This window comes from Accipiter gentilis, chromosome 17 (genome assembly GCF_929443795.1).
Source record: "Accipiter gentilis chromosome 17, bAccGen1.1, whole genome shotgun sequence".
NCBI lineage: Eukaryota > Metazoa > Chordata > Aves > Accipitriformes > Accipitridae > Astur > Astur gentilis.
This window is the reverse complement of record NC_064896.1, coordinates 24,604,119-24,630,726: the sequence shown is the minus strand read 5'-3', so window position 1 is coordinate 24,630,726 and position 26,608 is coordinate 24,604,119. Positions and strand designations below refer to the sequence as shown.

Genomic DNA, 26,608 nt, shown 5'->3' with positions numbered 1-26,608 from the left:
AGAAATAACTTAGATGCTTCGAAGCCTAGGACTCACTTCTACATAGGATTTTCCTTAAGTCACTTTTGAAAGTGAAGCGCAAGTCAGCATTCATCCTGCCTAGCTTCAATCATGGAAAAAAAAAAAATTATCTAGTCTAATCTTGCTTTTATGACTCTTCCATAATGAGGAGAGAGCGAGACACAGACAGGCCTTTTTTTCTCACTCGTTGTAAGCCCTTTCCATCCCTGAGATCTCTTTCTTTCTGCTCATACAGAAGAATACTTTATAATAGGGTTATTATTTCTGTCATGTTTCATATTGGTTGTATAATAATGCTTTATATGTCAGTCCAACAGTGCGCTCTGTGTGGTTTGGATTTTATGGGAAGCTGAAGGCTCTGAAATCATGTAGATTTGCAAAGGGTTTCAACGTCCGGTCTCTGGTGGACTCTGGTGAAAATTACAGACATTTTCAGTATTTTATATCATTAAACTGCTACGTTTAGAAAATGAGAGTGAAATGCATCCCTGCTTCTATACTTAGGTTAACTTCAAGAAATACGTATCATTTCAGGACGAATACAAATCAACCATTAAGTGATGGGACTTAGCAAAGAGCTTATCCTGGTGGGAGAATTTTCCACTGTTCAGAACTGCTCAGCTTTTTGGCACATTCAGCTGACACACTTGACTGACGAAACCTCAGAAGAGACTTTCATCTGACCTGGTATGTATGGCAATGGCTACATTTCCTATACTTACTCTATAGTAACCACCAACGTTTTCATGTACATTACACAGCCCTCCTTTGATAATTTTCTCTGCTTAGGAGGGGATCCCATGAATATTTCTAACCTGCTCATGAATAATTCCACTTTTCTCCCTTCCTATTTGCATACAATGTTTCAAAAATTTGCAAGTGTACCTGGTTAGTTAAGTGCTAATACTCTAACTCCAATTACAGTTTTTTAGGATGCATTTTGTAAATTATATCTTTTCTTCCATGTCCTTAGAATCTTACTTAAAAGTGGTTACATGTATTGAGTAATTGTTTGGAATCAGCTGGATTATGTACTAGAAAGCAAGACGGTCTTGTTTCTTTAAAATTTTCATTTACATTACTTTCTGATCGTAAACAACCCCTGGAAGACCGAGCTATTGTAATATAAACCATCCTACTACTTCTTCGTATAGCTTAAGAAAAGAAAAATCCCTTTAAGTATTCGTCCTGGTTTCAGCTGGAATAAACTTAATTTTCTTCTTAGAGCTCGTATAGTGCTGTGTTTTGGATTTAGGATGAGAATACTGTTGATAACACACTGACGTTTTAGTCGTTGCTGAGCAGTGCTTACACTAAGTCGAGGACTTTTCAGCTTCTCATACTGCCCTGCCGGCGGAGGCTGGGGGTGCACGAGAACCCGGGAGGGGACACAGCCAGGACAGCTGACCCCAATGAGCCAAAGGGATGTTCCATACCATATGACGTCATGCCCAGTATATGAACTGGGGGGAGTTGACTGTGGGGGGCACCGCGGCTCAGGGATTGGCTGGGTATGGGTCAGCGGGTGCTGAGCAATTGTATCACTTGTTTTGTGGGGTGCATCGCTCGTTTTGTGTATTCTCTTAGTATTAGTAGTATTTTCCCTTCCTTTTCTGTTCTATTAAGCTGTCTTTATCTCAACCCAAGAGTTTTACTTTTTTTTCCCCTGACTCTCTTCCCCAATCCCACTGGGGAGGCGGGGGGGGGGGGGGGGGGGAAGGGAGTGAGCGAGCAGCTGCCTGGTGCGTAGTTGCCGGCTGGGTTGACCCACGACAGTATTACTAAGAGATAGACAGAGAATAGCTATAGGTTACTAAGAAGCAACTTGAAGTTAATGATTGGTGGAATAAATTCACTGATGCAAAATAGAGGAATTCAGATGTAACCCTGTTGCAAACTTCACCCCCGCTAAGTCTCCAAAATCTGCAGCTTTTAACATAACACAATGCATATATTTCACTTCAACTTTGGAGTGTTACTGACTGTGGGGTTTTATGGCAAAACTTTTTCTGTAAACGTTGGCACTTGAAAAACTTTCCAATTAAACCGGGAAATTTGCTGTCTCTCTGTAAATAGGTATGACTTTAGTAGCAGGAGTATAATCTTGCTTGTCAATATTTTGCAACCATGCAGCATTGGGACACTAAAATTAAAAGAAAGCAATGATAAAGAAAGGAAACACATCCCAATTTCCACATTCATTTCGTCTTAACTCCCTACTGAGAGCAGATGTGCCAGTAATGGCAGTGTTTTCTACATGTTAATAAGTATTAGTAGCTCATAATGAGCTAACTGCCATTGCCAAAGAGTTGTCATCTAAATTTTTTCACCAATCATTTCACTTTTTCCGAGTGAATGATGTAGTTTGGCCAGATCCAGAGCTTTTTTGAACAGCACAAGAGGTTTACCTGCCCAGTCTCTCTCTCTCTCTCTCTCTCTCATAACAGGACCAGACTTAATGTGCGTGCTCAATAGAGTCAGTCTTCAAATATCCAGTGCTTTTTGGAAAGTGTCAGGTGTATTGTGAGCACGGACACTCTATCCTACGAGATGCCATACGCAGAAAGGATGTGGCTGTCATCTCCCATATTGCCCTAGGGAAAGCAAACAACCTGAAAATGGGCTGAAACTACCATGCCAGATGCTTTTGTCAGAACAAGTTATTATGGCTCATGCCAGGCAATTCTACAGCAGTCGCAGAAGACTTCTAGACACAATTGCTTGTTCTGGCAGCAGCAACTTTTTCAGCTGTCATCATTCCTTGACATTCAGAGGCATGTTTCTCTTCTGTGCTTGGGTATACATGGACAAATATTAATGTGAAGTGGAAATACCAGTCTCAAATCAGAACTGCAGGGAAAAAAAGCTTCCAGGAATAGACTCTGGGGAAGGGTTCTTACAGGCGGAGAGCCTCTCCCTAAGGGACTTTTAGGAAAGAAGATGGGGATGGCCTCTTTGTCACATACATTATCTCAGTGGGAATTCATTCTGTACAGCATTTAAAATAAGGGTGAACCTCAAACAAAATCTCAGAACTGTACTCCTCAAAAGAAGTGCTTTTCGACATTATTAGATGGTTTGCCAATCTGGAAAATGTAAAAGGTCAGTTGCCTTGTCTGATAACTTTCTGGTATTACTTTCTTCTTGTCAAATAGAAAGGAATATTAGCTTTATTCGTTTTGGCTGTCAGACTTCCAGATCTGACTACAATCTCAAATGACAATATTTATTGACGATTATTTTTCTCCTTAGAGTTGGTGAAAGGGCTAAGTATAAATGACTTGGCTGTTGGTTGTTGGTTTTGTTTTTTTGGTTTTGTTTTTTGAATTTTAGAGAGGATGTTCTGGTTCATTCTGTCATGAAAATTTTTGTGGGAAAAATTAGTATAATTCATAATAGTTTATCTACTATATTAAAAAGATTCATTTAAAAAAAATCACCTTTTTGTCAGCTGGAGTGACATGCAAGAATCTTTATTTCAAAAATGAACAGATTTTTGATAAAATCTGAAGTTGGATGGCCTCTTTTTCCATTTATGAACTCGTAGTATGAAGGTAAGGGGAATACTTGGGTGGCAATGGATTTTGCCCTTCATTAATCATATATCCCCTGTTTTGCTAAGCAAACCATTTTCTCCATAATCTCATTTACCTAATTGTTTTTGGTTTGCTTTTTTCCGTCATGATGCAATCATAAAGAAGAAGGAGTTGACAAAAATATTTTTCTTTCTTGCCACTTAGCAGGAAAGCCTAGGCTCAGTTATAGCATTTTTCACTATGCCATATTCTGCAACACCTGAACTTCTGCTCTTTCTGTGTTTGAAATTACTATATTGAATACTGCAGAAATCAAGATCTTAATCATGCAACCAGTCATTAATTGTAATTGGGCTGGTATTTAAAATCTAGGCCCTGTGGCGCTGATATGCATGCTTTAAATGTATAAGTAGGTGTTCATAACATCCAACCAAAATATATGGTATTTCTGTTTACAAGCTATTCCATTTATAAGAGTTGAGTATCTGTGCCTTTTAGTTTCAGCCGTCATTGATAGTAATCAATAATTACAGTAGGGCAATTTCCATAGCATCATAACCCCACTGAATCAATGGGATCGTGACTTGACACTGTACTTCCTTGGAAGAAGGGAGCCATGGGTTACAGCATTAAGAAGAAATATGAAGACTAGGAACTTACTCAATCGTATGCTGCTTTGTTTTTCAGTGAGCAAAAATGAGACTTAATGTTTCAGTTGAAAACAAATGCTGGGTTGTTTTTTTTTTTTCTTTCCTGCGTAAAAATTACATCTATTTCTTCATATTATCAGTTTACAATTGTTCAGTCACAGCGGTGGCATCTGTATTATGTGCGCTGTGCTGGTCGTGATCAGAAGATATTAACAGTTCGCAGATCATGGAATGACATTTAGAGGAACACGAACTTTCTGCCTATGCTGATACTGTTATTGTTTCTACAGTAAACTTCTACCTAAGGTATGATGGATATAGGTAGTGCTATTGCAATTTTAGTTCTACAACTTCTCAGTGAACTCCATTGTACAGGATAGGAATTTAGCTGCACATCCTAGTTAGTTTTATCAGCTACAGAGTTACCACAGATAGTGTCACAGACATGATACCTCTGATAGCATGACAAAACATCTGGAAGCTGCTGTGTCTGCTTAGAGCCCTCAGCAGGGAATGAGATTCTGTATGGGCACTGTTTTCAAAGCTGTTTTCTGTCTATAATTAAAATGTTTTCCCTTAGCTCTTTCACATATTGAATCTATTGTGAACAGCAACCTCTCGTAACTTGCCATCACAAATACAGAGTTTGTTTATTTGTTTTTAAGTATCAAGGGCATGACTAGTTTTGAAAGGCTTCAGTCTTGTCCATTGGGAACAATAACACTATTCTCCTAAATTTTCTAAATTAGCCAGCAGAACTAATCCTGGGGGCAATGTTTAGGTCCAGCCATTTAGATTTTTGTACTTTTTTTTCCCCTGAGGTATGAAGTTAGGGATCAGTCCTGCAAAGACACAAAACCTTTTTGTTTCTACAATATAAACTGCATTTTGGTGCCAGGACAGCACAGAAAATATTACAAAGAGCTATAAAACATATTTATAGAGTACTACATAATGGAAAAAAATTACATTCAGTAATGGAATACAAAGGAACCTTTATAAGTTTGTACCAAGAGAATGTTCATATTTAGAGTTTGTGTCATCAGAGCATTTTATGTAAATCATAGCTTTCAAGCTGTATTGGGTTTGCGTGGCAAGGTTTTGGTAGTGGAGGGGCTACAGGGGTGGCTTCTGTGAGAAGCTGCTGGAGCTTCCCCCGTGTCCGACAGAGCCAATGCCAGCCGGCTCCAAGACGGACCCGCCGCTGGCCGAGGCTGAGACCATCAGCGATGGTGGTAGCGCCTCTGGGATAACATATTTAAGAAGGAAAAAAAGTTGCTGGGACAGACCCACCACTCAAGCACTTGATGTTCTATTCTTCAAAAAATGTATAACATTTTTTTTCTTTCCAATGCAGCCTATATAGTAGGGCTAGGAATCAAATTAGTCTGTAACTATAGACAGGATAACGTATTTTTCTTTTGTTAGACTGACTTTTGGATCATTATCTTATTCACCGTTCAAATTTTTATATAATTGAAGAATAAAACTGGACAAGGTAAATAACATAATTTGACAGCTGCTTCTTCAAAAAGGCATGAAAGAAAGAAAAACATGTTACTAGCGTATGAGCATTTTCAGTTTATTCATTATTTAAAATATATTTAAGAATTTTGCAACAGCGTATGCTACTGCTGGAGATGAAAGGCTGCTCTTTTCTAAGAAATAAGTTAAAAAATTGTCCATTTTTCTGGGTAGAAATTTATGCCGTTTTATAAATTAGGGGCAGTTTGAGCTCTCTATGCAGTTTTAATGAGAATCCACCAGGTGGCATAAGAAAAGGGACCTAATTAATAGGACTTCGCGAATGGCAGTAGTTTTGGCTTGCTGGCTTATTGAGTCAAAAAGCCTTGTTTTGAGGCAAAAATTTTCTTCCTTGTGATATTAAAATGCTTAAAAATCAATTAAGCATTTTCTCTATTCCTGGGTATTTCTGAGAGGCAAACAGGGGGTGCAGGGCTGGGGGGAGATGATAAAAGAAATTAAATAGAAAATAAGTCATGTCCCCAAATCTGTTTCTCTTCCTTTGTCCTTTTTCAAAATGTCTTTTTTTCCCCTTGCTATAATAATTTAAAGGAATTTCTCATCACCAGCATAATCCTGAACAAATACAGCATTTAAGCATGTTCCTAGCTTTGAGTACAGAGTGCCTTCAGTCTGAAGCTTATGGTTAAGAGCACTGTTGAACTGTGGACCCAAATGATAAATTCTTTAGACTAGGAAGCTGGTAAATATTCTCTTAGGTTTAAGTCATAGATGATGGTCAGAAAAGGGCTGTGAGAGGCTCTGCACACTCATTAACACTTGAGATTATTGTATTAACTTCAAGACAGATGTAGAGCATTAATATTGAACTGGCATCCTTCCAATGTAACTATGGAAAAGTCTTAACAAAATTCTCTCTGGAAACACCCCTATTGATCTTCCATCACTATATTCGGTGAGTTCAGGAAGAAGTGCAAGTGAATAAAATTCCCAGTCTTTTTTTCTTCACTTTTAATAACTCTCTTAACAAGGGGGGGGGGGGGGGGGGGGGGAGGGGGGGAGGGGCTTGGTGGCTGTTGGGTTTTGTGTTTTTTTGGCTGGAGCTAAGAAAGGCTTATGAAATTGAATTGCAGTGAGCTAAATAAGTACAGTAGCCTGAGGAAGATACTAATTTTTAACATATTAATTTATCCCTATAGAAGTCAAATTTAATTGTTTCCAAGTTCACTCTACATCATTTTTATTGAAGCTAAAATGGGGTCAAGATTTAAATGCATCACTTCAGGTTCATCTGTAATTAACCCAGAATACTATATTTATGACCACATGTTGGAGTCTTTACTCAAAGCTTGATCTCCCTAACCCTAAAGTCATTCAAAGACTCCTGTTGAGTTTACATGACATACTATCAAATGTCATTGCTTAGACAAAATTGCTTGGAATTCAATGGGACAGCGTTGGCCATTCAGGCCATGTCAACATTAGCAAGTTGAGAAGCACAATAGAAGGACATCTGCAGAGCAAAACAGTGCTGATGACTCAAAATCAACTAACTATATTTGGGGACTTTTCTGCAGACTAACTCTAGCTTGGTTCTGTCCACATTGGGGCTTTTGGTAGCTAAAGTGCATTAATGAGCTTCTACAGTACATCCTCCACTTCAGTTTAATTTTCAGTGAGGTTCGTGATGCTGCTAAAGCTAACAAACACTTAGTAAGTGGTAACAAACAAAAGATTTGCACTAAAATGCTAGTGTGAATGCACCCTCCGTCATTTCCGAGCACATTTGGTTTGAGCAGTAAGAACCGACAGATTTTTCTACTTATTTGCCTTTCAGTGATTTTCAAACTTTCCAAAAGAAATTAAGAAATACCCACAGGTGTGCTCTCTCTCACCTCTGATTTCCTGTAAATATTTTTACGATTTTAAATTTGATGAAATAATAACAATTTTGTCCAGTTTCATCCCACAGATGTTTCTCTAAGTTTTAAATAAGAAAGGTCAACGATTTTCAGGCTTTTTAATATTCTCTTGTTCTGTTTACTTCAGAAGGAGATGTAAATAGATTTATTCCACTTAGATGGAAATCTCAATGCATTTCCCAGTTTACTCATCTTTGCTTCAACGTAAACAGTCATAGTCATCATTTCTGAAGAAATACGGACCCAAGTTTTGACCACCCTCAAGGTGGAAAGCTTATTTTCCCTATGCTTAATCAGAATTTCCCATGTTCCAGCTTCTGCCATTTCCCTTTCCTCCTCTCACTATCGATGTTTGAGACAAATCCATCTTCTTTAAATCCTCCTATTACATAGCTGCAGACAGCAGTGAGATTTCACCTCACCCTTAGTCATCCCTTTCTCAGGCAGTGCGAGCCCAGCACTCTCACCTCTCCCCATACACCACGTGCTCCAGATCCTCCACCTTCTCGGTGACCCTCTGCTGGACTTGCTCCAGTATGCCAGTGTCTCTTTTGTACTGGGGAGCCCAAAACCGGACACAGAGCTCCAGACCGTAGTCGTCCAAGTTCCAAAAACATTGCCTTTGCTTGAGGCGTTGTAAGGCGTATCGAAAAAGTCTGGGGTGAGCCACGTGCAACTTTCAGTCTGATGGCATCTCTGCACTGGGTATTCCAGGTGATTAGAGCACTCTGACAATTTGTTTGTGAGCTTAAGCAGCCAGGATCAACTAAGGATTGTTTCCTCAAGTTTTGCTGAAGTCTCTTCTCCCCCTGCTCCAGGCAGCTCCACCAGCCTTTGTTAAACTATCACGGGGCAGATCTTGTGGTGATATTATCAAGCCTTTTCCTTTCATAAGGAAGATGGAGCTTGGCTGAACGTGAACGTTACAAGATGAACAAAAACTAAAGAAAATCACAACTTTAAGAAGTCATCGGACAAAGGCTATGTTGTGTGGTTGATTTCTGAGTCTGAAATAAGTCTGTGGGTTCAAACAGGGCACTCATGGGTTTTACACTTCAAGCTTTGTATAGCTGTGAAGACTTTCAATTGACATAAATTATTATTTATCGATTGCATTTGGTAAGTATCAACAAACTCAACAGCAAGTGTGGATGAGTCACATGGCACGTGTATATATATATATATAGTACAGTGTCTGCCCCCAGTTTCTTCAAATCTAAGTTACCAAAGAAGATGGCAGGTGGAAGAGGTGCGTGGGGCGCATTGCAGGATCAATGCCAAACTCTGGAAATTAACCTGGTTTTGTGGTGTTTGTCCAAAAGCCAGTGTGTGTACATTACACTGGTTTCAATTAAAGCATCTTCTACCTACGTGTTGGAGAGTCTTCCTCCTACTCTTACCTTAACTCTATCAGAGGTAGAGTGACAGCATGAAATCAAAAAGCCTGCTCAGTTAAGCACATAACAGCATAACAGCTGTTGCTGTGTTGTAAACTCTTGAGATAAAAAGCCACATTTAGGCTGACTTTTAGTCCTTAAAAGCAGGAGAACACATAGCAAGATAAACTGACAACAGGAGAACCACGACACAGGCCCACAGGAATAACAGATAATCCTGTCATCTGAATGCTTACATTACAGCACACACCCAGTAGGAGAATTGTCTTCTATTATTTTTTGCTTGTTAGTTCCAGGTAGAAAAACGTGTCATAAGATAATCAGGACACTGAGAATTTTCATTTTACTACAAAAATAAATTGTAAAGAATTATTACCAGGTGTTCCACTGGATAAATGTATAAAAACACTCTCTTTTCAAACACCAGGAGTTGTACAAGTGTACCTGATAGCATGATATCAGTCTGTCTTCATCGGCAACACCTGAGGAAGGTGTCATCCCACACAGACAGATAAAAACATATGTTGAGATAAAAAAGGTCATGTGCTGCAGTCAAAAGGATACATCTCTCAGATCAAGCCAGACTTGTAACTGTTTCTATTATGTTGACCATTTTTTTAGATTTTCCAACTTTTTCTCCCAATTCTGGATGGGATAAAAATATAAAACATTGGAAATTTGCTGGAATGAGAAAATAACTTCCTTGTATATGGCTATCCGTGAAGCAAATTTCAAACTGAGACTGGCTGCTGAATGTCTGAAAAGCAACTTTTCTGCTTTGACCAGTCTAAAGAGAGATGAAAGAATTGAAACATGGTTGTTTTTTTTTCTGGGAATTCCTACGGTTCAGCAGTGCTTAATGTAGTGGGTTTGGTTTTAACCAAGCATAATAATAGAGAAAGCTGCATGTTATACAAGCAGAACTCTGTTACTGGTCACAGACAGAAAGCTCATGACATTCAGAATTGTTGACGCTAAAAAGTTGTTAATGATATCAAATAAAAAACCCACAGTGTCTACATTTTGATTCTTAGTTCTCAGTTCTTATTTATGACAGTTCAAATTTTCATGTTATAGAATCATTTTTCATTGTTTTCTTCAGACACCTTTCCAAAAAAGTTAAAAGCTTTTCACCCATAGAATGCTTCAATAAATTAAAAATTTGCCTGTTCCATTATTAACAACTTTTAAATGGCATTAATCCCACAATTTAACATCAGTTATCTCTAAAGAGAAATGCAGCATGTTGAAAGTTGACATGACAAATAAATCTTTGCTTTCAGTTTCTAGCAAATAAGAGCAATGAAAGAACAATCTACTGTGGCACCAAGAATAATTTTTGGTTGAGCTGTCTGTCTCCCAACAGTTCTTAAAGCATCAGATGGATTTCTTCTACAATGCATGACTTATAGTCAGCTCCTGTGGAGCAACTTTATATTCTGGGACAAATCTATATTTATTCATCTCACTCCAACTAAAAAAAATCCACTAAGAACTTCCTTTTTTACCTATTTCTACCTACCACCACTAGAAAAAATTGAGCTTCACCTACTGGGATAATTTTTTTCTGAGGCAACAGAGTGACTCATGCTTGGCTTTGGCTCACAGTTATGATAAGAAACATACTAAAATTTTATTCAAAATCGTTACATAAATAATTAAGATAGATTTTTTTTTCTTCCAGTTTTTGCTAAAGAAAACGGATTCTGATACTGATTCTCAGAAAAAAAAAAATAATGTTTCTATTCTTAAGATGCCATTTACAAAGATAATAGGCCAAATTCTGCTTTCCTTTTATCTTACCACTTTTCTATAATTTTGGTAAAATCAGAATACTTCCCATCTTAATTTTAAAACTTGATTTTAAAATGCAATTATAAGAAAACTAGGCAAATTGTTTCAAAAGTTAATATCCCTCATTAAAAAATGGTTGCACTTAATTTTTTAATCTTAATTAATTTAGTATTCACATCATATGTTGGATTATAGTACATCTTTTTTTTTTTTTTTTTTAATTTAAAGAGCTCTTTTCAGAAGTCTCTGCTCCAAGTAGTTAACTGTGAACATTTGTGCACAACCGTGATTGCCTATTCAATTATGTAAACCTGTTTCTTCAGTCTTTCACTTCACTTCCTGAAGTACAGTCATTTCTGTAGTTCTTTTCACCTCTTTCCAGTGTATTCAGTTCTCTTGAAGAGTTCCTATCTGAGGCTACTTTGTCAAAGCATGCTATTTCTTTTTCTTTTTTTCCTGCAGTAATTCCTGGCTTCAGAAACTGATGGCAGATGGAAGGTACCTCCCTACCATAAGTCTGCATGACTAAGTATATTAAGGCAATTGTTTATACTGAAAAAAATGGTGAACCCCTGTGTGGGTATAATCACAATAGTTTTGCACTAGTTTCAGTATATTAAAAACAATTCAAGCAGAGTTAAGAAAATCAATATTTTTTTTCTTATGTGACATTGATTTGTATTCTGTGAGTTTTTTGGAATTTTTTAAGAATGCTGGTTTAGGGGAATATTTCATCTATTATATTATCTGTTTTCCTTTGTCATCAGACACTTGCTGAGTACCAGGGCACTTGAAAATCACATTTATAATTTTATAATTCTACGCTTCTTTTTTTTCCCAGTCTTTCATGACCAGTTATTAGCACGTGCTTACTACAGCATCCTCAGAATGTCTCTCTTTTCCATACAGAGAAAGCAAAACTTCAGTTTGAAGAATAACTTCTGTCTAGCAAATGAAGGACTTTTGTTTCCCTAAATAGCACATTAATTTTAGCTTTATTCTAGTTTAAAGGCTTTTCACAGCATTAGTATTTTCAGCTTTCTACCGCAGCTGTTAACAAGCTTTGATTTCTGAGGTTTTCCTGTGTAATATTGCAATTGTATTTGTAAACTATTTGTATTCATATAAAAAAGGTGTTCTGAATATTTAGTTGCAAATATCTGAAAACTTTGCTAGAAGCAGAGTTGACAGGGGCATAGGAAACTTTGAGCATGAAAAATGCGGACATACAGGAACCATTACAAGCACTTTCAAGATTTCTCCAAGATCTGTTACCGCTTTGTAACTTCAAGAAGAAAGTAGAGGTATCAGTGGATCTGGAGACCTGAGCACATTTCAGAGAGCCTTAGCACCCCAGCATGGTGTATTTTCTTTACTAACATTCGTACACATTGTAGTTTGCATACAGACGTTCTACAATGTATCGCTCACTGCCGGTTACTTTAAGAAACACTAGGTTATCAAGAGCGTATTTTGATTATGTGCTGTAAGTTGGTTAAAATACTCCTTTTCCTGAAGCCTATAGTATATAGTAAAGCTCCCACGGACTTCACAAGACCACTTTTCTTCTTTCTTTGGACTGCAAAGCTTAGCACAAAGTCAGTAGCATTAGGACACAGCAGCAGAGGACTGTGCTTTTGTAATGTTCTTTTTACAGGAGTCGAGATCTTCCCTGCATCCCTACAGTGTTTTGGTGGTTGGGTATTTTTTCCACTCTCGTCGATGACAGGACTCAGTTCATGTCAAAAGTAGTAAGAATTGTTGTTTGCATCTAGTAAAACTGTTTTATTACTGAAGAGCTCTGTGGTCACCTGTGTCACCATAGTTGTTAGTAACTCCTGTGAAAAAAAGTCTGTTTTCTTAATCTATATTGTATCATTTAATGAGGTGATCCTGGGTAATTTCCTAATGATTCAGTGATTCAGTTTTTATGGCAACATCCAGTTTCAGTGAGGACAAATAATTCCTGTGATAAATGCAGAGGATTTCTGACAGACTTAGGCTAAGAACTCAGTTTTGGTAGAATGCAAAACTGCAAGGCGCTAATCAGTCTATTCATCACTCTGAGTGTGCAGACAGTTTCTTAATTGCTGTAAATGAATGCCTCTGGCAATTTGCCTCTGACTTCCAAAAATTATACGTTAGGCTTAAAGGTAAAATACTGTCTTTTAAAAGAGAGATTTTATTTATGAGGTTAAGTAAAATAAAATGTAAATGTTAAAAGTAAGAATATAAGTATCTTGTGTATCACCAGATCTGATATCTAAGGAAATGAAGCACTTCTCTGTGATAAAGTAATTTGCCATAGGACCTCATAAAAAAAAATACGAATACCTACTAATAGGTGAAAACATACATTCCATACACGGAAGCATACCTGGCCTCTTTCTCTGACAAATATTCTCATTAAGGAAATCTGTAGACAAGATGTCTCCAGCATCAGTCCAGTGTTTGGCCCAGTCCCCAGAGAAAGAGGTGCTCTATGGTTGCAATTCATTCATTTTGTGTTGTTTGAGCCATGCAAAGTAGGCAGATTGAACAAGCCATCCTTCGCTTAACACAAAAATGGACAGCAACTGTTAAAGGACTTACTCCCTTTTCTATAATTGGAGCACCTGAGTTTGCCATCTCAAAAGCCAATCACCCGTAATAGAAGACAATGTTGATTCCCTGTTTACTTCATTCTTAATGAAGTAATAGAAATATAATTCCTATAGAAATCAATAGATTTTGTATCACTGGACCTCAGCAAGAGTTGGACTGTGTGCCTGGCTGTTCTAATAATAAGAATCGTTTCTTGTTTATGAAAACCACAGCATGTTCTTAAAATAAAAGAAGAATGTTCTTAAAATAAAAGAAGAATGCTGCAGTTCAAGGTAATTGACCACAAAAGAACCTTTTCTTGAATGAGAAATTCAGAAGCTTTGGCTGGATACAAAATCTCTCTCTGCTCTGTCATGCTGCAGAGTATATGAATTTTGGTATCAGTTTCTCTGTGAAATTACCGCACAGCCTACAATTGAGAGTACTTATAAACTCTCTATTTCTTTTGTTATTTTAGCATGTTATTTATTTCAAGGAAAGAAGGACAGGAAAATAAAAGGAGGATGAATATAAATAGTTACTGTGAGTACAAAATACGGACTCCAATATCATGAGGAGCAGGCATACTAAAAATATTACTCTCAATTTTAATGTCAAGGTCAATTTCCAATTTTCAAGGTCAATAAGATAATATCATACGATTTCAAATCCCTGGTTGTATTAATATCGTTATTCTTTTGCTTATTTATCTATTCTGGAATTGTCACAATAATTAATTATTTGGTTTTGGCAATCATAGTTGTTTTTTAGATACACTCAGTTTCTGTAAATTGCTTGTTTTTGAATGACAATCAAAATCCCCACCCACAGAAATCTGCTGTTATGTTATTAAACTGTTATTTGGGGTGATGTTTATTCTCATCTCATTGTCCATCGAACAAACAAACAAAAACGCCCAAACGGATCAACACATGGTCCATCTAGTCCAGTAGTAAGTCTTCAGCAGTAGAAATAGCAGACGTTCTCTAGGCAGAGGACAATTAGTGTGCAAGCTAGGTAATTTTATATGGTCCATTCCCCTCGTGCTTTCACAGCATTCACAATTTTTACATTAGGGCTGTTCGAGGGAACATCTCTACCAAGTTTTTTAATATCCGTTTTGGAACTTGTTGCCCAAGAATTCGTTTAATGCCCTTTTCGATTCCCTGACACTGTCTTTGCAACTTCCTGTGACAGCAAGATCCAGACATTCACTACTCACTAGTAAAATACTCATGCTTTTATCTATCTTAAACCAAAATACGTAACGGAGCACACGCCAGCACGACATGCTGTATGTTTTTCAGGAAGGAAGCTCGTGCTCGTATTGAGAACCAGAACTTTTTAATCACTTCAAGCTTCTGGTCCACTGCATCTTGCCAGGGGTCAGTAGTTTCTTATCATCGGTACGCAGATAACAACAGGCTCAAGACCAATATGAGCTGAAAGGAAAGACTCATTGTACCTCTAATATGTGGGAAGTCTGCATATGTCATTCTGTTATTCCCACTCCTTCAGCAATGAGTGGATGGCTAGAAGTTTCCCTTTCAGGCAAGACTGCCTCTGAATTCCCAGAGATGGCACAGGTTCACAATGTCTCTGCTGCAAATTCTGTAGACTTGGCGTGAATTTATAAGAATATGCTAAGTGGTCTTGAGGAGCTTCTTTTGCTCCATTAACTTTTCCTCCATTTACTTTCAAGTAAGGGAAATCAGTCTACCTAGCTTGCTTTGACCCCTGGGAACACTAATAAAGTTTCCCTGTGTCTCACTTCATGTCCTTAAATTTTTAAATTTAGGACCTTAAATTCTTCTTAGGTCTTTAAATTCTTAGCCTTAGGCATTTAAGGAAGTCGTAGGACTGGGACTTGACCTTATAATGCATTGATTCTGTCTGGTTTAGTTATTGAGGCACTAGTAGCAGCACTGCATCAGAAATCATGTTACAGAAACTCTGCAGAGGTGGTATTTCAGCTCAGAGTGATATCACTGTACTTACGGTTGCAAAACAAAGCAAGAAAAACCAACAGCATTCATTTAAGTTATTATACAATCAAGCATATCTAATTACATTAACACAACTGCATTTTTATCAGCAAATACATATCTGAGTTCTGTAGGACCAAATCCAGGTACTTCTGAAATTAAAGGCATTTTTTCCCTTGATTTCAATAGCAAGTGCATTTACTCCAAAACACGTTTGCTTCAGGAGATAACTAAAATCTTGAAACTGGTTTATTGTAACACATCTTCGTGTCCTACAGAAATGTTTGCTCCTGACAACTTTTTCACCCATGGTCTTACATGGACGCACAGGAGACCAGCTGTTGCTGCAGCAGCAGTGAATATGGTCACAAGAAATAAAGATTTTGACCGGACAGTACGTCCTCATTGAGGAAATGTTAATGAATCTCTATTAAATATGTATAAACTTCCTTGTTTTCTTCTAGGTGAAGACCTAATTGTAATAGTTCCACTGGGTTAAGCTGGGTCTTTTGGCTTTTACCTGAATGCATATTATAGTTTATACAAAATATAGTTTGGCAGTCGTCTTATCGTGAGTTACTCTATACCTATGCACTGTGTGAACGTTACTGTAGGTCACGTTTTTTCTTAATTTATAAATAAAGCATGAGGTTTGCCACCCTTATGGGAAGCAGTACTTTTCTACAGGCAGCATAACAGGAGCGCAAACTGCATCTCTCCCATTTTCTGAGCGCTCTGAAATGCTCATGGAGACAGGGGATGTGAAGCCTGATCCCACCAGGAGCAGAACAGTTCAGCTCTGGGTGACACAGGATGCTTAGGCATGTCATTAACTCATTTCGCTTCAGTAGATCTAAGTAAGTCAGGGTGACTCTTCATGTGTTTAATGTTAAATATGTGTTAAGTACTTTGCTCCATCAGGACTACAATGCTAACTGAGCCCCTAAATCCTGCATATCCCAGCACTGGAAGTGCTTCGTGCTTGGAAGGGCACACCCAGGCCTGGAGTTTTAAATCACACAGCAAAGTCAGCAACAGATTTTCTAATAAATCAAATTATCCTCTGAAGAACCAGGGAAGTGTCTTTTAGGGCCCGACTTGATGCAGGTAATGCTCTTTTTAGGGAAAGGCAGGAGAGGAAGGGGACGAGCGTCCCCTGCGCTCAGCTGCTGTGTGAACCGCGTCTCAGGTGGCCATTTCTGCTGCTGCTTTGCCGATCCTACCCGTCTCTGCTGCCTCTGCTCCCCTGGAAGCGCCATTTTCCGTCCTCGGCAATGGGAGATGTCACCTCCGAGATGCCGGTGACAGAAAACCAGCGCCAAGCACGCGGCAAGGGTGCCTTCGCAGCCCAGCATGTAGCAGCCAGGCTGACAGAAAAAACCCCTCACTATACTACTAAAATAATAATGTTTGATAGGTAGTGGATACTAACCCATACCATGATGACTGTATAATCTCTAATGTTCTCTTAAAGCATATTCTTATTTGCTAAAAGATGACTCCAGCTTCCTGCTGCTGCCAGGCCAGCCGGGCTGCCCACGGTGGTGAGGAGGGAGCCGTGGCCACTGGGCTGCCACAGCTGCAATTAGTGATTGGCTTCGTTAGGGTGGAGTGACAAGAGGGCCTCTCACTGAGGTGTAGTGGGAGGCCTTTAGTTTGGGTCCTCTGGCAGGGCAAGGCCCGGCAAGGCCCAGGCTGCAGTCAGCACCAGGCCTGTGGCACATTTCCCCATTGGCTTTTAATGGCAGAGAGGAGTTCTCCTGCTGGTTGTTAGTTAAAACTGGGAGCTTTTTTGTGAGAGAGCGTATCGGGCTGTAATTCTCTACGACACGTCCTCTCTTTCACCATCTCCCATCCCCACTGTGGCCTAGGAAGGGTACGAGCAGGCAGTGATTTGCAGGTAAGCGTCTATGAAATTTTATTGTGCTTCCAAAGTAAGGCTGGGAAGGGGAGGAGTAAGTGACAGAGAAGTTGTTTTATAAGAAATAAAATGCGGGAGTCGGATCCTGTGACCGTTTTAAGAGCAAATAGTGAGGTCCACAAAAGGCTTTCTGCGACGGGTGCCTGTCCTGTGGTAGTTCTGCCTCCCCTGGTGTGCTGGGCCTGCCCTGAGGACAGAAAGTCTTTTCCTGAGGTGTTACTTTATGTACGGCCTAGGAAAAGAGCCTGCCTCACAGAGCTTGTTAAAACCTGTGTAAAATGCCTGTGTATGGCTCAGAAGTGTTCTTGTTGAGTGGGAGAGCGGAGGTGGTGAGTCCTAGCAGTAAGAAGAGATGTATTGAAACTCTCCTTAAAGAAAGCAATAAGGGCTAGTCACAAGGCGTGAGGTGTACTCTCCTGAAAAGGTAAGTGTTGTTGGCTTAGAAGCCAAAGGATTTTTTGATACAAGTACCTGGTTGCTGCTGTTCTCAGAGCAACAACTGTGTTGTGTTGGGAACGAGCCAGGTAGTGCCACCTTCTGGGTGGTTATGTGTTTATTTTGTGGTTTTCTTCAAGAAACAAAAACCTACCCCTCCTACAAGTGGAGAGAGAAGCACCAGTTCAGCTCTTCAGAATACTGAGGATTTTAATGTGAAAGTAGGTGAAAACCATCCATACTCAGCTATGCAAGAACATAAAAACTTTGATATGGTTGGGTGTAGATAAGGAACAGTACTGAATGGAAGAAAATGCTTGTGACTAGGATAATACATACACATTTATCCTGACTCTCTTTCTACTTGCTTGGGCACCTTTCCAGATTAAGTGGGTGGAATTAAGCTGCTGTTTAAATGTGGAGAGAGTTTCATAGGTTTATAGCAAAAGCAATGAGTGAACTATGTCATGAAGCATCATTTATAAATAGCGTATGCAGCTGTCTTCAGTGTCAGAAACAGCAGCAAGACCCAAACAATAACAATGGTTTTTGAACTGTGACAAAATAACTGGCATTTAATTATTTTTTCAGGTCTGAACATCTTTAGTACTTGGGTAACAACTGAAGGGCTCATACAGTTTAGTCATAGTGAAAGGAAGGTGCATTTGGAGCTCTAGGCTCAGCTATTCAGTCAGGTTTTACGTTAGGCAGGGAGGAGACTAGGAAGCACAGCTAACGCAGAGGTGAATGTGGAGGAAAATTGGCCAGCATAGTCACTGTTGCCAGTGCACAGAAACCAAGCTACAAAAATGTTTTGATATTTTCAAAGGAAGAATGCCCTAGGAAGTAGACCAAGAGTAGACCACCCCTATAGCTAGCTGTCAGGTGAAAAGAGTTAGCAAGCATAAAAATGTGGGCCAATTTGTAAGACACTGCTGTAATTCCACCTAAGATTAAGGAACTCCCTTTATTTATATCAGCTGCAACAGTGAACTCTTAAAGTTTTGCTGAAGTGCTTGCTGCAGTTTTTCCCCAGGTTTTTCTTGTGCTTTGCAGCATGTGCCATTATGATGTATTACAGACTATGTGACTTTAGAGGGAGTGAAGTAGATTGTTCAAAATTGAAAATCTTTTTTTTTTTTTAAGAGACAAAACAGTTGTTCTGCTGCACCCTGTTCAGAAAGAACCCCACATAATGGTAGTGGAGAATAGAGAGCTGTAAGCTGTATTGTCACAAATTATTGCAGTTTCTTGTTAATGTCTGCTGTTCAAATGTTGTTCTGACATTATAATGGCTAACACAAAGAAACAAAACAAAATGTGTACATAAACCACCATACTTAATTTATACAAGCTAACATAGAAGTAAAATTTTAGTTTTGAACCAAAAAGCACATTTTAAACTTTGCTACAATTTTGCTTAAATAAGTTGGATTGGTTTTATAAACTTGTAATTGCAGAATTCTTCTAATCAAACAAATGATTGTGTATTTTGCTAGTGCACTCCTGAAATTATTACTGTGGTCCTATCTTTAACATCTGCAGCTCATGTTTTGAGAGGTGTTGTAGCTTCTATCCAGGGCTCCAGCTGGCTGTCATTCTCCATATAATCCCATTGGTTCTGTCTGCAAGCAGACTGCAGCATGGAACACTAAGATTTGCTGCAGTAAAAGAAAAAAATAATATTTTAAAAAAAAAAACCAGTGTGTGAATTTTTGCTAAGTGAACACAAACAGATGCTGTGGGACTTTCTTGTGTTAAAATAATCGCTTTGCATTTATGTGGTACTTGCACCTAAATTTCCAAGCTCTGAATAATAGAGAAGAAAAAGATGTAGTGCAGTCTAACAACTAAAGAAATAACACAAATGAAGAAATCCCTTTATCAACTGCTCTTACACTCAACAAATAAAGGCTTTGAAAGCAAACAACTGTGTAAAGCAGTCCTAGTTGAATGGGCTATTGCCTCACTTGAAGATACCCTACAGAGAAAGCTGTTTTTATAGCATGCCCCAAGTAAAGCTTAATTGCCTTGGTTACAGTTCACTCCTGGTTTAGATGGAAAACACCTGACATGCCTAATCCTAGTGTGGGTTGCTTGTTAGCTGGATGGATGTTTGGGAGGGAAGAAGTAAGGTGTTTTGCCTCTCCTTCTGCTAAGCTGGGTCACCTGTCCTGGTGCATGTTATTTGCTTCCCTACTTTTAATGTACATTATTAACAGAAAATCTGTCTATAAACGAGTAACTGCAGGCTTCTTGTGTCTTTCTCTGCATTTCAAATTAGATTTTTGTCCCAGTCTCTTTATGTTGGTCAGCAATACTGGAAAACTTGAGCCAACAAAGAGCAGGAGCTGGGGCAGGAGAGGCTGAAAGAATTCCTGCTTAAGTTCCCTACAAAAGGGCAATAGAAAGTCTGTTGTTATGGTTTGCCTCCTAATGGGGAAAGAAATACTATAAATGTACTTTTGTTTCGAAGTTATGGCATAATATGGTTCGTATCTGTAACTGTGGTGACCTAAGGCAATGTGAGGAAGGCAGGATTCATTGGCTTACTTGGATATTTTAGTCTGCTGTTTTAGTATGGTTATTTTTTAAAGAGCACAAGTTGCAGAATGGGGCAATTGTGAAACAGCCTTGGGAGTTGTTTCAGCTGGTTTTAAAGGTAACTCAAGTCTGAACATGTGAATATTATTTAATAGTGGCCCCAAGCAGAGGATGTTGCAGTGACATAACCTAGAGGTCACAAGCAAGGCAGTTCCGAAGTGAAGCCGTGTCCCAAAGTATGTTCGGCAAGACAGTCCTGAAGGCTTAAATCTAGTGCTTGTCTGTAACGGTGACCTCTGAAAGGGGCATGTGTGATAATACCATGGTAGATGGCTGTAGCCATTCAGTGAAACACTTCTGCATCTATGATGGAGAACATCAAAGAGTTTCCTGCAGCTTTCAAGGTCTTTGTAGAGCAGATGTGAATTTTCAGTCTGTTTAGTTTAATAACCCCAGCACATCTTTCACCTAATCATTCCTTGACTGGCTTTTAGCTCTGCTCAGCTAATTTAAACTGCTACAGTTTAAGGGCACAGCCTTGTAGTCTCCATTAAGTAAGAAGGCTGCTAGCTGAGGATCTGGAGCTAGCAGATACATTATCTTAATTAGCAAGTGAGCAAATTTATAAAATCTAATCAACTCCACTGCACCCGCTATTGCAGATGATCAACTCCCTGTAAACAAATAAGATTTTTGCAAATTGCTGTAGGCAGAAAAAGTATCCGTGTGTGTGGTATGCATGTGTATATGTATGTATATAATATTTTTGAGGGTGGAGTGAACTGTTCGTGTGTGCTGATTCCACTTTGTGGTCAGCTAGTTGATACTTAGATTACACCTTGTGGAATCATTAAAAAAAAGAAAAAGCTGATTTCTGAGCCATTATTTCAGTACAACTGTCATTAGTTTATATGGTAATTTGTGTATGAAGCACAGCCATGGCTGTAAGTGCATCACATACTGGAATCACAGTGGACTGCTTCACAGTGCTGGGTCACTTGTTCTGCTGCTTCTCTCTGAACGTGCCATTCTTACTGAGCTTCTAATGTGGGTTTTTTGTTTGGTGTTTTGTTTTTTTTTTTGTTCTTGACAAAGAACTTTCCTGAGAGTAGTTGAGTATGAAGTCTTAAAATGTCTTAAATTTAAAATGTTCTGGATTTTCTAGGAACAGCTCTATTACACTGGTGTGTGTGTGCGCATGGTTAATGAGAAAGAAGAGCTTTGATATCTAATTAGATAGCAGTAAATATTTGCTGCTGTTTGCCCAAGCCAAAATATATTCAAATCCATCAGCAGTGGTGAAAATTGTTACTATCAACACAGGGTAGGAACTGGCATAAGAAGCAGCAAAAAGAACTAATGCTTTATTAAAAGAAGGGTCTAAAAGAAGACCATGCAATCTTAGCCACAGATATTTAACCAAGTGAATGTTGTGATGCAAATGTTTTAAATCTTCAGATTTTCTCTTTGTTATTTTAAAATGTATATATTTCCACCTACCTAGCTGTGTAGGAAATAAAACATGTTCATGAAATATCACTCTAATTTTACAAAAATAGTCTGGGAAGATAATGATTCATTGAATGGTCTTTTATATAGACCAGTCTCACAGTGGGGTGGAATAAAATCATAATGGAGTGTACATGCTAATATCGAGATGAATGTTGGAGAGAGATTTCTCCCAAATTTGTTCAGTTTTGGTAAAGTACTCTGCTTTGTGATTGCTTCAAATTGTCTGTCCTTCAAATCTTAGTGTTAACTAAAAGTATATGATTTTTGTGGGGTTACAGGCCAACTTCTTTTCACATGGAAGGACTTTCATGTGGGCCATTTCCTGGCTGTTGAAGCCTAAGTGACTCGATATAAGCATCCACAAAGAAAAAAAGCCTGTAATGTGTAGGTTGTATTACATAATGCACCCTTGCCACAAAGAAGACTAAAGGGTGTTCTGGGCTGCATTAGGAGGAGCATTGCCAGCAGGCTGAAAGAGGTGATTTTTTTCTTTCTACTCGGAGCGGGTACTGTGTCTGGTTCTGGGCTACCCAGTACAGGAGAGATACGGAGCCACTGCAGAGAGTCTAGTGAAGTGCTACCGGGATGATGAAAGGACTGGAGCATCTCTCTTATGAGGAAAGGCAGAGAGAGCTAGGACTGTTTAGCCTAAAGAAGAGAAGCCTTGAGGGGGTCTCGTCAATATGTATGTATATTTGAGGGGAGTGCATAAAGAGGAGGGAGCCAGGCCAGTTCCGCTAGAACAACTTGATAAAGCTAGTAATTTTGGGTGCACTCTTCAGAGAAAGTCCTAGGATCACCAATGAAAATGGCCAATCCCTTTTTTTATATGAAAAATAGCTTTGCTGGTAGTACACTGGTCGTTAAGATCCTCTAGATCATTGGCTAATGAGCCTCAAGGAGAGGGAGAGTGAAACTTCACTGAAACAAAGAGCAACCTAAACTTTGAAGTTACCCAGATGATTCTGAGCTTGAGATGTGGCAGAATCACACTGTTGCTGTATAGTTGCAGCTGATTTTGATGCATTTTTTTCTCTCCAAAAATGCCTGAGAAGTTTTCCTAATACGTGAAAAATCTTTTTCCCAGCCCTCAAGAGTAGCTGTAAGCAGAACATATGAGACAAATAAAACAAGGTCATACTTGGTGGATATTTTTTGAATGTAGCTTCAGGAAGATAAACAGTATTACTTTAGCTCCTCTGTGAAGAGCTAAAGTTTTTGCAGAGTAAACTTTCATTCTGGAGAACAAGGCACAAGAGCAAGTTCATGGTTTCATGAAAGAATGAACTTCTGTGTCACATAGAACATTATACATAGGGTAGCATTACCATAGAATTTATTTGAATTGGCCCACCAATGGTGGATTGAAGTCGGGAATATTTTGGCCATGGTGCCTGATTGGTGACAAGGTCTGTAGACCACGGATGCTTTGTCCTGAAGGTACGAGAGTTTCTTAGCAAGCTAAAACACAACAGGTTGAAAGTAAGTCTTGCACCACAAAAAAGAACAGAATTAGTTGATGTAATAACCAGGAATAACAAGTGTATCTTGCTGCAAAGAAAGACATGCTTTATTTTTCCATGAGAAATGTGTTTTCAATAAGAAGTTACATTTTTCTAATGAAAATATAATTTAAAAGCTGTTAAATGATCTTATGTTACTGGTGCAGAAACATTGCAAAAAATTCCGTTTTTACAAGTGCCTCTTTCCCCTTACAACAGAAGTGTCTAAAGTGGAGTTGGCCTTTGAGCCAGCCAATCTCTCAGCTGTGATAATGTAATTTTTCACTGGTTGAGTATATAATCTCAACCTTCAATCTATTTTCTATATGAATGTTTCTTGTGTCGGACTTCTTCAAAAGAATTAACCTACTCGGATTTACAGGTGAGATTCTGGCCTTTGCGTTTTGACATATAAGTTAATAAGAAACTAGAATAAGGAAAGTGACTTCTGAGCAGCTCTACAAAAACTGGAGAATATTGAAACTTAAAAAAAACCCAGAACCAAAAACTCCCACAAACCTTGGAAGGTATTACATATATGCTACTTTATGTTTATATACATACATAAAATAATATGTATTTTATACATCTACAGACATAAAAATAAAAATCAATCAATTAAGGGACACTTAAATATTTACTAGCTTAGTATTTCAATGCTCGATGTCAATACCTGGGGTAGTTTTTACAAGCCAATGTCACTGAGCTGTAGATCCGAGTGGGTAATTTGGTAACTAAATTACTCGCTACACATAGCTAGTCAAAATTTCCAAGAGGGAATGATTTTCTTCATTAATTGCTTTGTGGCTTTCCTTCAGAGAATTTTTCTTATTCGTGTGTTAGTTGCTATTCGTATCCTCTGCTCTGTGCAGAGAGATTTAGTTTCACATGTTAAGTTGTGTTTTGTTAAGTGACCTGTTATGACTGTTTAAATGAGTAATGACTGCCACTGGTTATTGTTATGCTTGATGTACATCTCGGATCAGGTTTAGTTTAACAGCAGCAAATAGCCAAGTGAGCAAATTTTAGAAACTCTCTTGCTGAACCTTAAGGAAAAAAATAATACTCTGAGCTGTATGGTCAAACCCTCTATCTAAATCCATTTGTGCCAGCTAAATGTGCCTCGATTGTCGCTTCGGTAGTGGTGGGCAGGTAACTGTAAGATCTATTTCCTTTTTCCTGTGCTTATGCAAATACAGTTAGGAAATAATGACTAGTACTTGTGTGAGTGTACGTTCTTTGACCAGATAACGCATGGTTCTCCTGGACCGCTGCTTTGGTTGGGCCTGGGCAAAACAATTGCCAGCTATGCTTTATGAATCCCTTTTCTATCATGCAGGCCGGTTTTAGTGTGAATATGAAAGTGTATGAGCCCTACTTTTTCCTTTTATCACAATGACTTGTGTTCACTTACCACTCGAATTATAAAGAGACAAAAGCTCAGCCAGTGTTATTTAACTATTAAAATTTAATCAAAGGCTTGAGAAAAGTGTGCTCTTGCCCAGCTCTGTGGGGAGATAAAAAGACCTGGGGCTGCTGCTGAACTGTGTTTTGCATCAAGTCTTTTGAAGTCCGTGGCCTCACTGAAGGAATAAAGCCTCTTTGCCAAAGCTGGGGCTGTCGTGATAGCGAGCCTCCTCTTTCTCAGGTCCTCGGACTCCTGAGCAGATGGTGCCTGGGAAGGAACCCATGGATAGTGCAGGGCTGGGACTCCAAAGGGACACTGGTGAGCTCTTGCCCTGCTCCTCCTTGTGAAGGCATAAATAAAAGCAGTTTATGGCCAAACTGAGGGAGATAGCAAGCTTCATCCTTTCAAAATTGTTACCCCCCAAGGATCAAAAGACAAATGGTGTCCTGTTTAGGGTTAGAAACAGGGCATAGGGTATTAGTGCACAGAGGTTTAAAAAAATAAATAAATCCCTGGAACAGAAGGACTTTGTATATGTTACTATTACTTTGAGTGGAGGGGATGTATACATTTTCCTGAAGACTTACGCGATACACCTGTCAGTGTTGTTATAGGGAATAATGTTACTTTGCAGCCAGGTGTGGTGTGGTTTTTAGGGTTAGTTCTTGCTTCCTCAAATGCAGAAAAAGCACCGAGATCCTTGGATTGAATGATTGTGTGCTTCCTTGCTATGCTTAAATCTGAGTTACTTCCTAAATATATACTGGCATGGTAAAACCAGTTTCATTTCTGACATGATGCGTGTGTCTTGGGCTGCTTTGTTTATTTAGATCTTCTGAGTGAAACCATATACTTCACTGAAACATATTAATAATGTTTTCTTCCCTTCAAGTGAAGAAAGTGCCAGTTGTTCTGAAAGGAATTGAAATATTGAGCTAAATGCTTTCTCAGTGCATAATGAAAAATTGAAACTACTAGTCATAATGCAGCACCTGTCCATCCCAGTTTTGGCTAGAGTTTATCAGGTATCCTTTTATTGCTATTGATTCTGCTATAAATCAAGAGTGGTGTGTTTTTTGTGGCACTTTTTTTTCCCCTTTTTTTCCGCTGCCTTCAGAAGGCAGACTCTTAAACATCAAAATACCGGCATATAGAACCAAAAGAGGGATGAAAATCTTTGTACTTCATAGAATCAGGTTAGGAAATGAGAAAATTACTATTTGTGGAACTTTCCTTATAACTAAATATCAAAATATAGAGTTTCTGAGATACAGTGCTGCTTCAGTAAGGAAAAAAATACTTTCGAAGAACACCTTGTTCAGAACATGTTTCCTTGAAAACTCTTACGAGAACAAAACACAAACAACAACAACAACAAGCCCCATTGACAGTCAGTTTCTTATTGGATGTACATCAGTAAGATGGTTTTGAGGTCAGGAAGTCATGCTGTTTCATGCCAGCAAAGAAAGCAGCTCAAGATGCCTTCAAAATACCATTGCTTTTCATTTTAGCACCTAAATATAATTTGCTAGGTATAGCATGCTTATGAAGATAAGAGTACTCCGTAGTTTACAGCTGCTGCACGTATCTTCAGGTTTTTATCTCTGAAAGCTGTGTTTGCCTGTGGCATGTTTGGCAAGTAGCAATGCTCCTACGTTCTCCTGAAGTTGCAACCGGGTGTAGAGTTCTCCCTCATTTCTTATCCTGTAGGCATTTAACAGTACATGACAGCGCTACCGCTGTCTGCTTAAAGGAAGCTCTGCTGGGGCTCTTGATGCAATTTCCATATAAACAGGATTAAGATATTTTTGTGGTATTTTATTACTGAATGTGCTTTGCAATTGGTGAGAATTTTTTTATAAAGCAGAATTTAGTAGAAAATTTATTATGTGGAACTCGGGATAGTGCTAAGT

At 38.7% G+C, this 26,608-nt stretch overlaps 1 protein-coding gene across 3 annotated transcripts in view; it reads left to right on the top strand.

Annotated features, from left to right (window-relative positions):
* Nucleotides 1-26,608, top strand: part of LUZP2 (leucine zipper protein 2) — a 329,431-nt gene that overhangs the window by 38,238 nt on the left and 264,585 nt on the right. For 2 of the 3 annotated variants that reach the window (XM_049820232.1, XM_049820233.1), the window contains exon 2: nucleotides 556-708. The gene's annotated coding sequence lies outside the window, so the exon portion shown is untranslated. Of the gene's footprint in view, nucleotides 1-555; nucleotides 709-1,321; nucleotides 1,476-26,608 lie in introns of those variants that run through there. The other variant, XM_049820234.1, reaches the window with a different exon arrangement.